This window comes from Pomacea canaliculata, linkage group LG13 (genome assembly GCF_003073045.1).
Source record: "Pomacea canaliculata isolate SZHN2017 linkage group LG13, ASM307304v1, whole genome shotgun sequence".
Lineage (NCBI taxonomy): Eukaryota > Metazoa > Mollusca > Gastropoda > Architaenioglossa > Ampullariidae > Pomacea > Pomacea canaliculata.
The window spans coordinates 11,154,400-11,169,403 of NC_037602.1; the positions used below are offsets into that span (position 1 = coordinate 11,154,400).

Sequence of the window (15,004 nt, forward strand, 5' to 3'; positions counted from 1 at the left end):
TCGAAATTATCATGACTGATTATCATTCATCTTCAACTTATCAACCAGCATCTACCAAATACCAACTGAAACATGTTAGCATCATTACAAAAGGAGTAAAAGTGGAAGTGAGGCTTTCAAAGGCCTTAAACAAACCGTTACGAATCATGGCAGGGATCGAGACATGCTCAAAAAACAGCAGTGACTATAGTCCATTGACTGGTCCGCGGGTTCGTCTTCCTCTCTGTGTTTTCTCTGTTTGTCTTTTATTACTTGTCTGCACAGTCGTTTCTTTCCCCCGTCATTCGTACTCTCCCCATGTCTCCTACTTTCGCTCTGAGGCAAGGGGGGATTGGTGTTTTACGCCAGGCCAACAACTGTCTATATCACGGCAAGGCAGCCAGTCCTACAAACACATACCACATGCAGAGAAAGAACAGCCTGCCCGAGGCGAGAACTGAACCCAGGATACCAACCCTCACTGTACTATTGACAGGCGCTAACCGTTGCGCCACCGGGACACCCCTGAGGGCATACTCCTTCGCAAATGTCATTATGCGCTATATAAATACTTCAACGATACAAGTGTTAAAAGAAAAATAAACAGAAACTATAGGGATTACAAGAAGTCTCGATTAAAGTAAAGATACTTTTAGAACGTTTCTCAAGGATCCGGAATGTCATTCATTGAAAACACACTGCAAAACGAATAAAACTGAATGCAAAGAGTACATTAAACATTCTCAATGTGGATGGTCTGCTGGTTGTCAGTAAAGCAGGCGCATATACAAGAAGGGTTAATATTTTGCAATGCGACTATGAAGTAGTTTCGTCGTATGACTTGAGTCCATCTAAGGTAAGAATGAAGAGTCGGCTAACATGTCCACTGGAGACTGGTAACTGGATTTAAAATCACATTAACCTACGTTTCTTCTTCCTTTATTGCGCTGCTTTGAGCAACATCACGCAGATAGGCATGTTTCACAATATGCTTCCTCTATACTTATCACGATACACTAAAACGGTAGGAAAATCAATAGATCGATATCATGGACTGACCAGATTTTAACCCAGTTGTAAAGTTTGTAGATAACTGAACTGCAAAATGCATAGCACTGGCCACCAATTTTAGACCACTCAAACTGTAATTAAAGGAATAATCGAATATAGGAAAGAAATTGATAAAGTTCTTGCAAAAATTATACTGGGCGTCCAGGGAGATGTATCGATGTTAAAAAAAAACCACGCAACAAAAAAAAAACAAAACAAACAAAAACCGGTAAAGCAGGATGCAGATGCTTGTTTTGCTTATGTGAACTACTTTTAAAACTTAAAAGAGACACTTTATTCTCGCTTCTTCAGTAAAATTTCTTAGCTTATTTTATAAGATGTTATTAGTATTACTTTCTTATGTTTATTATTCACAATAAACTATTTTCCATTGTAATTGATCGAACCTTTAATAATATTTATGCATGCACTACACTTTTGCAGCTTTCTGTGCCCTTGTCTCCTTCCAGAAGGTTCTTTTCATTGCACTAATAGGCATAATTGTAAAAAAAACAAAACAAAAAAAACAAAACAAAAAACTGGGTAACAAACAGGCCGCATCCTACACTAGCGATTTGTTACAAGACCAGCCACTGCCCTGTGGCGAGCAGCGAACCACGAAAGAAACAATTCCCGTGAAGCAGCCCTCCGTCCACTCAGGATCCACACAGAGGATCTCTTCGCCTGAACCTTCAGGAAAGGCAAAGGACAGGGTTGATGTCATGGATGCCTCGATGCCAAGAGACAAGACTGGGAAGGAACGAGGAGAGAAAGTTTAAACAAAGCAAACTATTGATCCACAGCACCTTGAGACGAGGCCTGGCCACGAGATCTAAAACAAGGCAAGGTGAAGAGAGACAATCAGGGACCAATCTCGGTTCAAACTCTCGTATGACACCTCGGCAACCATTTTGGGGGCTGAAATTCCCAGTGATGTTTGGAACTGTGGCTACTGCTGGGGCCAGAAGGTGGCGTGCTTGTCGTTGTTTACACGCTAGATGGCCTAGCACGTGCTTGCAAAATTAGGTTTGCTCGCGCCTGGCACCTCGGCGGGTGGCGCGTGCACCGTGTGCTCATCGATCGGGCGCCTAGGTCCCCCCCTCTGTGATTTCTAAACAGTTTATAAATTTCCCTCAATCCAATTGTTGCTTCGACGTCAGGAAGAAAGTGTAATTGATGAAGGCTCAAAGGTGTGGAAACTTAATAAACTTTCGTCTTTTATCTAATTAGTGCTTTTTAATATTTCATTGCCGCCCGGACCAAAAAGACGCAGTGAAATCCCTTTGGGAAGACCAGCCACTAAGATGCTTCCTCCCGTCCCTCTGTTCACCCAGCGCCCACTGTCTGCACAGCTTTCATTGTCTTTGTAGAGCTATCTGCCCCTGTCATCGCTCCATGGCCACACTCGGTCTTGGGAACACGTTCAATTTACTAGCTTCCTCGCATCCTGCAAGAAAGCTGAGTGAGCTAGTGGCTCTTATGAGAATGGGATGGTGTGTGTGTGCAGAGCTGGTGGGCCAGTTAATGGGACAGAGACTGAGATTACATCTGTTTCATCGAGTGAGAGGAAGGAATAGATCCTTATCCATTACAAAGACACATAAAGTTAGTGTTGTACCTGACCAGGGATAACAGACTTTGCAATCCTTTAGTTATTTAAGGTCATCTTTGACCAGGGTAGCATTTTCTGTGATCTGAGTGCTCCTTTAGCTTTTAAGAGACGCTAGTAATTTTCGCTCCATTCACACCTTTTTGCCCTTAAAGCTGATCTTTACTCTTGAAATATCCCAGACTACTTGTATTTGTGCACAAAACTTGGAACCACGCTTCTCAGGAGACTTGAAAACATGCACCAACTCAATGTGACCATCTTAAATATACAAGGTATGAACCATGGTATACTGACTTTAAGAAAGATCTGATGCAAATGGGAAAACTTAATGCTCGAAAACAGTGCCTGAAGTCGAAATTCGCTGGGTTTTTTTTTGACAGATACATTACTCTGTAAAGAGACAAGTCCCTTCCAATATTCGTCAGGTCCAAACCTCTTGCTTTCACTTCCACCTACCTCAATTTGAAGTCCCCTCCTTAATTCTATGCACCCCTCTTTAACAGTCATACCGTTTCCAATTAGTCATTTGCTGATGACACACAACTGTATGACTCACGTCAGAACTCTAATGTTGACAACACTGTCTAAAGGATGGAATGTTGTATCACAGATGAGATGTCTTGCATGAGCAGTAGCAAACTAAAATTAAATGATGATAACACAAAGGCTTTGGGGTTGTTTTTTTTCTCCGTGGTCTCATTATATTTTCAATAATATTTTCATCAATCAGTGTTCTTTGCTGTGTTTACGTCGTGGCGGCAACAAAGGCTGCGACGAGAGAGCCATGTTCTATTGAAATTGTCAAAAACAATACCTCCAGGTGATATAACACTACAAACAAATAAACAATACAAACCAACAAAAAAGAGAAAGGACATAAAATAAAAGCATATTGAATTAAAAGATGTGTTGTTGCTTCCGAAAATGCCAGCATTAAAAGAAAGCCTGTGAATTAAACTAAAATTTTGAATATTACGGTTGAGTTTGACCGTCTTCAAAAATGAAACAAATAGCTACCAGGGGATTGGATGTTATTAAGAAAAACAATTGATAAACATATAAAAAGAAAACTAGAATCCGGGAGAAGTAATTTTTAAAAATGTAAAACAGAAAAGTGTCACAGACACCAGTGACAAGCTGGTGATGGCTTGCCTCGTAAAAGGTGAAAAGGTGTAGCATAGGTATTTCCAGTCCTCCGTCTCCTAAATACTACCTCCTCCAGCCGTATAGAATGGCCCTGAGGTAGACGGTGACAAAGAATGGGCAAGGATGGCAAATAACTTATTCTTGCCTACAGTAACCCAGTGGCGCTGTCCCCTGTCACACGCATGCACCTCTGATCAGTCACGCATGCATCCGTTCCCATTACACGTATCCTTTCACCTAACATGAAACATAAAACAGACCTGACGCTACGAGCTGTTTATACAACTGTATTGTGTTACCACTCGCATATCCAATCTTCTTAAATACATTCACACACACACACATGCACACAGACCGTTACTAATAACAGTCCGAGAGGCGGACATCTCCCGGCCTGACACACAGCTCGTTTAACATTTGTCTCGTTTACATACAACCACCACCATCCCCAGTTTGAGTTCTGTCCGGTAATAATACTATACCATTCGTAATCTCCAAGTTTGTTAGTGAGTTAAGATCAGAAACTCCGCGGTATTCAGGGTCTGTGTGGTTCACCTGCCCCGTGCTATGCTCGTGGTAATGTGAGGAACATTAAGATTCTGGCTCAAATGCCGATCCTCTCTCCTCTGCTACACTATCATACATGTCTGCGACGAACTTACAAGAAGTCGCGGTCACTGTGACATTCTGGGAAACATATATTCCAACGAAGAAGAAACACCTCCTTGAAGTACTCAATAGTTTGAAAAAGACAACACAGAAAAGATGGCCAATACTCCAATGAAAGGGCCTGCTCTGAGACCAGTAGTTCTTCGATTACACTGGTCAACACTGAAATTATTACTGACTTTAAAAGGTCCTAGTCTGTAGTATCTTGGTGTGCTGAACACGAATATGACCATAAAAACTGTTTATTAGCTCTTGTTTCGAAGATATTTGATATCGTTCATTGTCTATGTTTCACCCTGTACATGTATCCAGTGGGACTGTAACATCCTAAATAATCCTAGAATGACGTAGTATTGCATCACATTGCGACCGACTCACCGAACCCCTAGGGTTCGATCGAACCCCGGTTAAGAACCACTGTCATAGAGAAAGTAGTTTTGACACAGGTCTGGGCTTACAAAAGCACCAGCTCATCCCCCATGCTCAGTCTGCATATAGACCTTTTCACAGGACTGAAACTACTTTGTGACCACCGACGTATTATCTGCCCTGGACAGTGGTGATGTTTCTGCCTTAACTCTACTGGACCTGTCTGCTGCATTTGACACCATGGACCACTCTCTGCTACTTCATAGACTACACACCCTGTACGGGATTTGTGGAGCTGCACTAGCGTGGTTCAACTCCTATGTCACTGATAGGACACAGACTGTGTTGATGGTCAAACATCTCGCCCTGCTCCACTTTCCTGTGGTGTCCTCCGAGGCTCAGTACTTGGTCATGTTCTCTTCATTCTGTGTATGAAGCCGCTTTCATCTTCCATCCTGCCTCACAACGATTCTCATCAATCATATGCTGATGATATGCAGCTGTACTGCTCCACTCCACTATCTCACTCGATTACCAGCACCATAGAAGTCTGTAGTAACGACGTCAAAGACTGGATGGTGTCAAACAAACTTAAACTCAAAGATGATAAAACGGAAGCCCTCCTATGTTTGAGAAGAAGAAATCTATCTTCACACGTTTGTCCACCAAGTCACATCAAAGTGGGCGGAACCAACATCAGTTTTAGTCCTCCGTCAGGAATCTGGGATTTATTGTCACTGCAGACATGATTCTTGCTAAACAAGTCACAGCTGTCTGTCTATTACGATAAACAACTTACAGCTGTCTGTCAGTTATGATAAACAACTTACAGCTGTCTGTCAGTTATGTTAAACAACTTACAGCTGTCTGTCTGTCTATGAGTACGCAAGATAAGCGCCCTCCGTCACATTTGTCACAACACTTGTCTGTGCGTTTGTTCTATCGAGGCCTGATTACTGCAACTCCTTGCTTGCTGGCTGTCGTGCATACCACTCCACTCCTCTCCTTTGTTTCCTGCACTGGCTACCCATCCGTTCTCGCATCCAGTACAAACTGTCCGTGCTGTGTTTTAATTTCTTTGCTGACACCTGCCCTAATTATTTCTCTGAACTGCTCTTCCCAGCTAGACAACTCCGCTCCTCGTCTGATGATCGTCTCCTTACTCTTCCTGTCACCAAAACAACAACGGGGCCACAGGATTTTTATTGTGCAGAGAAACAATGGAACTCTCGTCCTTTCCATACCCACTATTGAATTCTTTAAACATGCACTGAAAACGCACCTCTTCCGTAAACATTACTCCTAACACTACTAACATTACTCCTTTCCCACCATGCTAGTCCTTTGTCACACCCTTCCCTGCATGGTCGTCTTCCTTTTGCAATATCATGTTACTCTCAGCTCTTGTTTTTGTTATTTGGTTCCTCTTTGCGTTTTCTGTATTTGATTTTATTCTTCGTTTAGTATTGTTGTTTATTCTTTCTTAGTTCATGTGTTGTTTGTTTTCCTGTCCCTCGTATGCTGTCCATGTTTCGTTAGGCGCTAAGAGCATGGTCCTTAGGAGTGTGAGTATGCGCTTTACAAATTTTACATTTATTGTTCTTATTACTATATATATATGCGACGGCGAGCAAAGATTTCGCGCTTGATGGATGCTTGTTTCTTCTACTTCGGACAGTCCTTTGAGGAGGCAAAATGCGAACCCTCACAGTTAAAACACTGGGTACTTAAGTAGGATAGCCATTGTCAACGCACGGGCTAGAGACTTGAAGAAACTATATTATAGTTTTGTGGCCATCACGCTGACTATTGAAGCTGCAGAAGTGAGAAGGAATGAAAGGAGATACTTTCCCCTTCAGATTATTACAGAGTTGTCTCTTTTTTTCCTGGAGAGAGGAGCGTCGATAAATGGCCACACACACACACTGAGATTTGTTTGCTGCAAAGTTTAAAGTGCCAACAGAAGCTATGGAAATATAATTAAAATGGCCTGAGTTTGAAAACAATTTTGCATAAGTAATACATAAATGCATGTGCGTACTCACATGTATATCAACTCAGCCATCTCTTCCTAAAATCACAGAATTCAGCAAAAATAGAATGCTTGTATGCTATAATTTATTCCACTTCCATCTAGGTTACAGCTGACTATTGACTAAGCAATGGATTACATGGGTGGATTAGTATTTCTGAAGATCATGACAAAGTCTCTTGGATTTTTAATTGATAAAAATACTACAAGAGTACTGAAGTTTTTAGTGCAACTCATCCTTTGAAATCCAAGTCCTACAACCAGCAATTACAAGCCAAGTACCCCATATCCACACTGCTGAAGTAGTTCTAATGACTCCCCTCTACCTGCCCATTTATAAAGCTACCCTGCTTTGGGTCATAAAACCTGACCTTCATAAGAAAACATTTCTACATCGCTACCTTTTGTTTTTTAACGCTTTTTTTGACTACCTGCTTCTAGCTGGACATCTCTTAGCACTAACATCCCAAACTAACACACAATAACATCATAATTCCAACACAAAAATGGCTTGAATACATTTCTCTATTTAGCTTTAATTCACATTTTTCATTTCAATGTCAATCCATGCTGCCTGCTGAAATGGACCCATGTCTGGCTTTGCTATAACTGTGAAAAGGGAACAAAGTAAGAGATAATTAACACCATGTCAGCAATGGAAGCTATTTCATGGCAAAAAAATGGTTAAATTCAATTAAAAGGATAAACTGTGACTTCCTAATAATAAACTAATAAAATTAGTGAGTAAATAAACAGTTTAAACCACTAAACTGAATATACTGCTCAAAACAATGGAAAGGCCACCATATTTTCTATATTTTTATTAACCATCTTTGTACCAATACTGATCAATTCCTTCAAAATCTGTCAAGTGTATTTGTTGTGTGGGTGAATAGTCAAAGTGAATCTAAAGACAATTCAGTTTGGTCTTGTGTGTGCTCAGTACAGCAATCAAACAAAAAAGGTCAATGAACCAATAAAAAGTGCATCCAATTTCAAAATATCCATAGGACAAGGCAGAATTTAACAGCAGAAAACATGCAATGCACATGCAAGCCTTGTCCTCTGTAAACATAGCTCAGTAATTTTGGAGACCTCAGAGGGTTTATTCTTGGTTTCTATGCACCTTTTTAATCATGCCTCAGAGACCACAACTAAGTACTGTCGACCAATTGTTTGACAGATTGGCCACCGACAGGGAGTTGCTTGACCTGTCATTCAAACTCTACAAAACCACTATAATGCAGCAGGAAGTGTTGCAGACACCCAGATGCTTGCAAATACCAGACAGCTGGACAGGTTCTAAAGAAGTGCTTTGATTCAATATTCTTTTCTGCATGCTTATTGGTACAAAACAGTGATTGACTATACAACTGGTCTTTCCATTGGTTTGGACAGTATAAAATGTAAAAAGTATAAAAAGAAAACATCCCTTCAAAAGATGGTCAAAACACTTTTAAATCAAAGTATTTAAAATCAATTTGAAACCTTAAATCTAAAAGTGCAAATTAACACCATTCAAATATTAAAAAAATAACTGCTGCTGGAAGTCTTCAGTAATCTTAACAATGATCAGAGAAATACTGTCAGAAGACCCAATAGATGACAAGACATGTACGCCAAAAAAGCACAACCGTGTAAACTGCTTATGGCACTAAGGACATGCTGGAAGTTTAAATGACAGATCCCCAAAGTCTGCAAAGGACAACTTCCTCCTGCTCAAAGAAAAGCCACGAGCAAGGATATGACACTTACTTTGGCAGTGCTAATAAAACTGAACACAGACCAAGATAACAAAGGTACAGCCAGCAGACACTGCAAAGGACCAGCAGTTTGGCAGGCTGCTTTAATGGCATGTTCTGGTGGGGTGCCAGCATTGCCAGGTGCAAAGATAATGACTTCCTTGTCACTGTAGGGAAGCACTGCAAAAACTATATGAAACAGGACCATAAGAGGATGGTTGAACTGACAAGAAAGCACCTCTTCCCTCCAGGAAAAGGAAGGGATGGGCCAGGTTTATTACCCAGGCAGACTGGATGTTCACATGTGAAACTGGGTCCATAAAGGCCTTATTGTCTAGGACAAAGTGTCGTGAAAAACTGTCCGTCTCTAAATTCTGATTCGGACGGCAAGAAATTAACATGTGCTTGAGGTGTTATTCTTTACAGATGACTAGAAGAGACCAGGTGCAAAAGAAAGATTTAAAACAAAATAATTTAAAAGTGTGTTAGGATGAAGCAATGGTTAATGTGCAGCAGTTTGAAAAACCTTTTAAATCCAGACAAATAACCAAAGGGAAGGGAGGACCTCTTACCATCGAGAAGGAATCCTTAGCCATCTCTTTCCTCCATGCCTATCACAAACAGAAACATTTTATTGACACTTATGCAATACAAAAGTTTTATCCCTAGATTTCATAAAGCCATATATTGTCATACTCCATATTTAGGTACATATGAGTAATTCTGTATTACATGGATGTTAAAAAATACATTAATTAATGATCTATTATTAAAATATCTATATCTTCTGGCAGTGTTATATTAATGCACTGAATTCACATCTATTTTTGAAGATGTCACAAGGTAATTTAAATCCTATTACCTCTTCACAAATCTATGTGAGGTACGTAGCTAATAATAATATAAAATTTGTATAGTGTATGGGTTAGAGCATACTCTTAATGCTTAAGAATAAGAATGAGACGTGCAACATACGAGTTTAACTGTTTGCTTATGTTTTGTCCTGTGCCAGCAACTAAAGCAATATCATGGCGATAAAAGATAATGTTACATAAAGATATTTCAGATACGGAAATCCCAGGTGATTTGATGAAGTCTCCCAAAACAAAAGCCAATATAAGAAACAGTTTTAGAATGATAGGTTATATGTAAAATGAGTGTTGTGGCTCAAAAAGCCACCAACAAACCAAAATCACAAACCAAAAACTAACATGAAATAAAAAGATTAAATCTTAGAGTAAAAACCTTTTCTCTTTAAACATATAAAAATAACTGCCAATGGGATGGATCTAAGCAGATAAAAAACTAAGAATCTACTTTAAAAAATTGCTGGTGGATACTCTGGAGATCAGGACAATTTATTAACCTAACAGCACAACTGTAAAAATCTCCCAACACCAAGGACAGCCTGGTGGGAGGTTCACCTCGGAAAAGGTGTTTAGCTGACTGTAAACTACTTCCTCCCATCTCACAAGATGGCAGGAAGGTAGGTGGTCAGAAAGAGGGGAGGGGGAAATTGATGTTTTAAGCCGTGCCAGCAACTGAGGCTATATTACGGCAAGCAGCCAGCCCTGTAAACAGATGCCACGTGCAGAGAAAGAACAGCGTGCCCGAGACGAGAAATGAACTCAGGGCAGCCAACCTTCACTGTATTGGTGACAGGCACTAACCGTTGCACCACCGGACCGCTCAGGTGGTCAGAAAGACAGGAAAAACAACATGTAAATTATTCTGGCCCAGAGTGTCCCAGTGATATTGTGAAATTATTTTCAAGAATGAAGCTGTTTGAGTGCATAGGTACCACAGCAATGTGATAAAGAACTTTGAAAAACAGTGCCACACACCTAAGTAATAAAGATAGAAACTAAATATCATTGTAAAAATAAGGTCCATATGGTATGCTGAAGTGGATGGAACCAAAGCCTTAAAAAGAGAAGAATAAATTTACTTTAACTTCTGTATCTCCAGTATCTGTAATACACTTTTTCTTTTTCTTTTTCTTCCTTTTTTTTCGCTCTTGTGTGTTTGGAATTCCCAGACTATTCTGTTTCTGAAACAAAAACTTTAAAAAAAGCACATTATAGACAGCTTCTGAAACAAATGGATAAGTATATTTTTGCAACTTTTTATTTTCTCTATTTTATTTAACAGCACTTGTAACAGTTTAATGCTAGCCCCTATTCTTATATTTAAGAAACTCTTCCAGTCATACATTAATGAAAATGAAGAAAATCTGCAAACAGTTGACTGAAGTGTGATAACAAGCCAGGTCCAACTGCCTAAAACAAGTTTCATGTATTCTTGTCATAATACGTAAAAATGATAAAAAAGAAAAAATTATGTCTAAATTTTTCTAGTTCTTAAGATAAAAATATATCTTTCTTTATTTCATTGCATTGTTTACAAATTATCATCTTGTTTAATGATGAAGTAAAGGTTTAGAAATATTTTGGATCAAAGTTAGTTGGTGGTGTTTAACACCATACCAGCAATGAAGGCTTTGTCACAGCAACAGATTGTCAAAGTTATTAAAACAACGGAAACAAGACTTTGGCCAATAATCACAATTATTGACAACCAATCAATAGATGAAGAAATGTTTAGAAATGGACTAGCATTTCGATGACTGGTGTAATTCTTATGGAAGATTTGTTTTTGGTGCACGTTTAAAGGATTTGATTGTGGGTAGGTGGCAGATATGGAAGGGAAGAGAGTTCCACTACTTGTTATTCCTGTCCTTGGAGATCAATTTGTCTTTTAAGCCTTGATTTTTGGTGTTGGCACAATATGTTATATGTTCATGACAGGATCAATTAGACTCAAGTGTGTGGTACATATGACAGGAGCTATATGGTTTAGGTTGAAATGATTGATGACCCAGTTTCAAAATGTACTTCATTTATTTTATACAATTTCTGCAGAAGATTGTAATATAGGTAAAACAATAAGCCATAGCCTATTTTAAATGAACTTGTTTTCAACATGTTCTGTTTTAAAAAAGTCATAATAGAGCACAATGTTGGTTGTAAGTCAGGTTGGGGAGTGGTAATAGATATGATCTTTGTATAGCAAAATACATCTCTGAAAAAGTTTTAGGTCATAGCTAAGAGGGGTTGTAATAGGAAAGGTCTTAATAAGGAGGGAGGTTTTACTCAACAATCAATGATATACAACAAATAGGCATTAGGTGCTTTGACTGGCAAATTATTAGCCAAAGTTTTTCTGTTTAAGCCAAAAACTCCCTTTGCAGTTTTCAGCATAAGGCCATGATTGCAGCACGATATTCTGCTCGTTTGCATTGGTCTTAAGGTTGTCTTGTATCACTACTTCTCTGTATGCTTACATCTTGGTCATGCTGATCAAATTTCTCTTCTTTCTCAGCCATCAATTTGTTCCTCTTTTTTCTAGTGCGAGTGATGGTTTTATTCGCTTTTCTTTTCATCCCTTCAAAAGAAGACATAAAATACTTTCTTTGACTGTGATAAATAACAAATTCAATGGAGTATTCTCCAACATGCTCTATTCAAACTCTAGTAAAATGAGTAACAATTGTCTAGCTTCAGTGTACTTTCTCTCCTAGTCAACCCAGCCAAGGTTAAAGTATGTCTATAATCCTTTGCTAAGAACATTCAGGCTTCTTTACTCCATAGAACCCAATCCTCCTTTAACCTTTATTCTCCATCGCTTTCGTACATTACATCATTAAAATAAGGATTCTGACCTGATCCAAACTAAATCTTTTACAAAAGCGAAAAATATGAGACAGCCAAGAAATCATAGGATAATATTTTTAAATTCCTTCTATTCTAGCAATGCTTACTTCGACACAGTTGCTATTATATCCATATTTGTTACAGGTCTGTATGATCGTATCACGATAATACCTACTGCGCTGATGTTTGTTTTGCTCTGGGGGATATGTCTCGAAGCTTGCACCGTGTACAACTGTCGATGACTCTATGGTAACCTATTACTTCACATTTACAACTAACAATTTCAACATCAACTGATGCTTGTCAGAATCACTTTCTTTCTCCTTTACCTTTATGCGTCTTCGAATCTTTTCTGCAGGCTAGGGATGTCGATCTATACAGACATAAAGCAATCAATTAAGACAAAAATTAACATTAACCAACAAACCAGTACTCCGAATACTGCAACACACAATTATTCTATGCCAGTAACATCATACCATAAGCCATTATTATGATGGTTAATATTTATGCTAGCCACATACTGAGGCTACATCCGAGAAAATGAATATGTTAAAGAGGGCTTGAAAAACAAGATCCTTATTAATACGTAACAAACACACTAAACAGTGAATATAACATATATTAACATTGACTACTAGTCAATTAGTTAAGAAAAGGTGTCGTGGCCCAAAAGGCCACCATTAAACCAGAACCTTAAGCAAAATTCTGAAAAAAACTTAAATCCAATGGTGAAGCCCTCTCCTCTTTAAAAGACAAATAGCTGCCTGATGGATAGACGAGTTCAAATCAAGGCTGTGTCCCTGTACTCTCATTAATGGTTTCGCTACAGGCGAAAAGGATTGCAGGCAAATAACTGGCTCAGTTCCGAAGGGAGTTTGAGCCACCCTCAACATACGTTAGCCGGTCACATGAAACGTTAATTTCCTTTGAGTCTGAGAATGGTATGGGGTCAAATGGAATCCTTTCTGCGCCACGGGATCCTCCCAAATCTCCAGCTATTCCACTCCAGCATACTGCTACACTGATCTAATCATCTCAATAACTTATGTTCTTCACTATCACAGGATCACTTGTATAAGCCACCCTCTACCTGGATCCATCGCACTACCTTTTCAAAATTATTCCCTTCCAACAGGGCTCACTTTTCCTTCTTCAAGCAGTGATCCCCAGCTCAACTACTTGACAAGTACCTGATTTAACAGCCAATAAATGAAAGATACGAAAAAAATCATGAATATATCACTAGAATTTGTTTTACGAAATTCGTGGCCCCATCGCATTTGGTCACACTCACAACCTGCTTCACATGGCTGCATAAAATTTCTTCTCTTCTCTTAACAAATTAAACAACTACAATAAGAAATGCTGTTGGCTATGTGGCAATTAGAGCTGCTAGAAAATGTTCTAACACTATCAACATAATTAAAATGACACAAAATATGTCCGTGCAAAGATTACTAAAAACGTAACAGTAGCTACTGGTAAATAAATGAAATGCCGCAAGGGCAGAGAACAACTGTAAGAAGGATCGGCAGATCCAAATAAAAGACTTATAGACACTGACTCTTAACGATAATTTATTGAACAAAAACACTGCTTTTATTAAGCAAGTGTAACTCTCTGTCCATGAGGTCGCTGCTGTAAGTATTGGTTTCTATCATGCAGCAGCAGGCAGGAACAAGGGCAGGTGTTCAGCCACAAAGATTGTTGAAGTGGACCGCCTTATAGGGCACATTAGTGAGCCTCAATCATGGCTCTGCCAGGAATGCATTGTAGTCTCCTTTTTCACTTGGTTCATGTATTCAAAGTCCGTTATGTTTTCAAAAAGGTGTGCTTTTGTTTTTTAGTGCCAGAGTGAGAGAGAACATGGGTACTTGCAACATTTATCTCTTGGGAACCACTTTTTAAGAGTAGCATGACAGTACAGTGCAAATGTCTATGGTGCAAACTACATTAAATAGTTTAAAGCGAATAGTGGCAGCCAAAAATCTAGGATCAGGCATTGAACAAATAGGAGCTTTGAAAAAATCACCATGACTAAAATTCTTAAAACAGTTCAGTATCTTTGTATTTTCCAGATTAAAAAAAATATTGTTGCTTGAGCATCTCTGGAATCTGAGGCCTTGCTCCAACCACCGGCTATTGTTCACGCGCATGAATTGGCCATGATGTAGCACATTATTTGCACACAGGAATGAGATTTTGTCGGACTTGCTGATTACATGTGCTAAGCACCAACTTTGAAATTTAATAATTAACAGTTGTATTTCAGGCACTGAAATTTACAGAATACATTTTATATTGTTGCTACCTACCAAAATCTGTGTAAAACATGGATCACCAAACTGGGTACACAGCAACCCATGTACAAACTTTCACATTATCTTCAAACTAACACCCCATTTAAACTGCTTGGGCCCTCAGCTGTCAGTCAAGTCTCACTGCTATTGCCTAAATACACAAACTTCAAAGCTCAAGCCTTATTACAATACTGTCCCTTCATATCTTCTTCTCTGATTATTAAACTTACAAGTTACATTTTTGATGTTCATACTGTTTTATAATTTTTTTCTCTCTGCACACATTTGACAAATTCCCTGACTTTGCAAGTGATTGGAAATTGTTTCATAGATTTTTCTGACAAGATAAGTTTAAATGCCTCAAGAAAAAAAACAAAAAACAAAACAAA

General features: G+C 39.0%; 1 long non-coding RNA gene across 1 annotated transcript; it reads right to left on the bottom strand.

Moving 5' to 3' along the window:
- Window positions 1–6,926: 6,926 nt before the first annotated feature.
- On the bottom strand, window positions 6,927–12,046 carry LOC112554659. The gene is made up of 4 exons (XR_003097282.1): window positions 11,943–12,046; window positions 10,548–10,661; window positions 9,172–9,210; window positions 6,927–7,466 (listed from the first exon to the last, which is right to left on the bottom strand). It is a non-coding gene; the product is annotated as an uncharacterized LOC112554659 (long non-coding RNA).
- Between the last annotated feature and the right edge of the window lie 2,958 nt (window positions 12,047–15,004).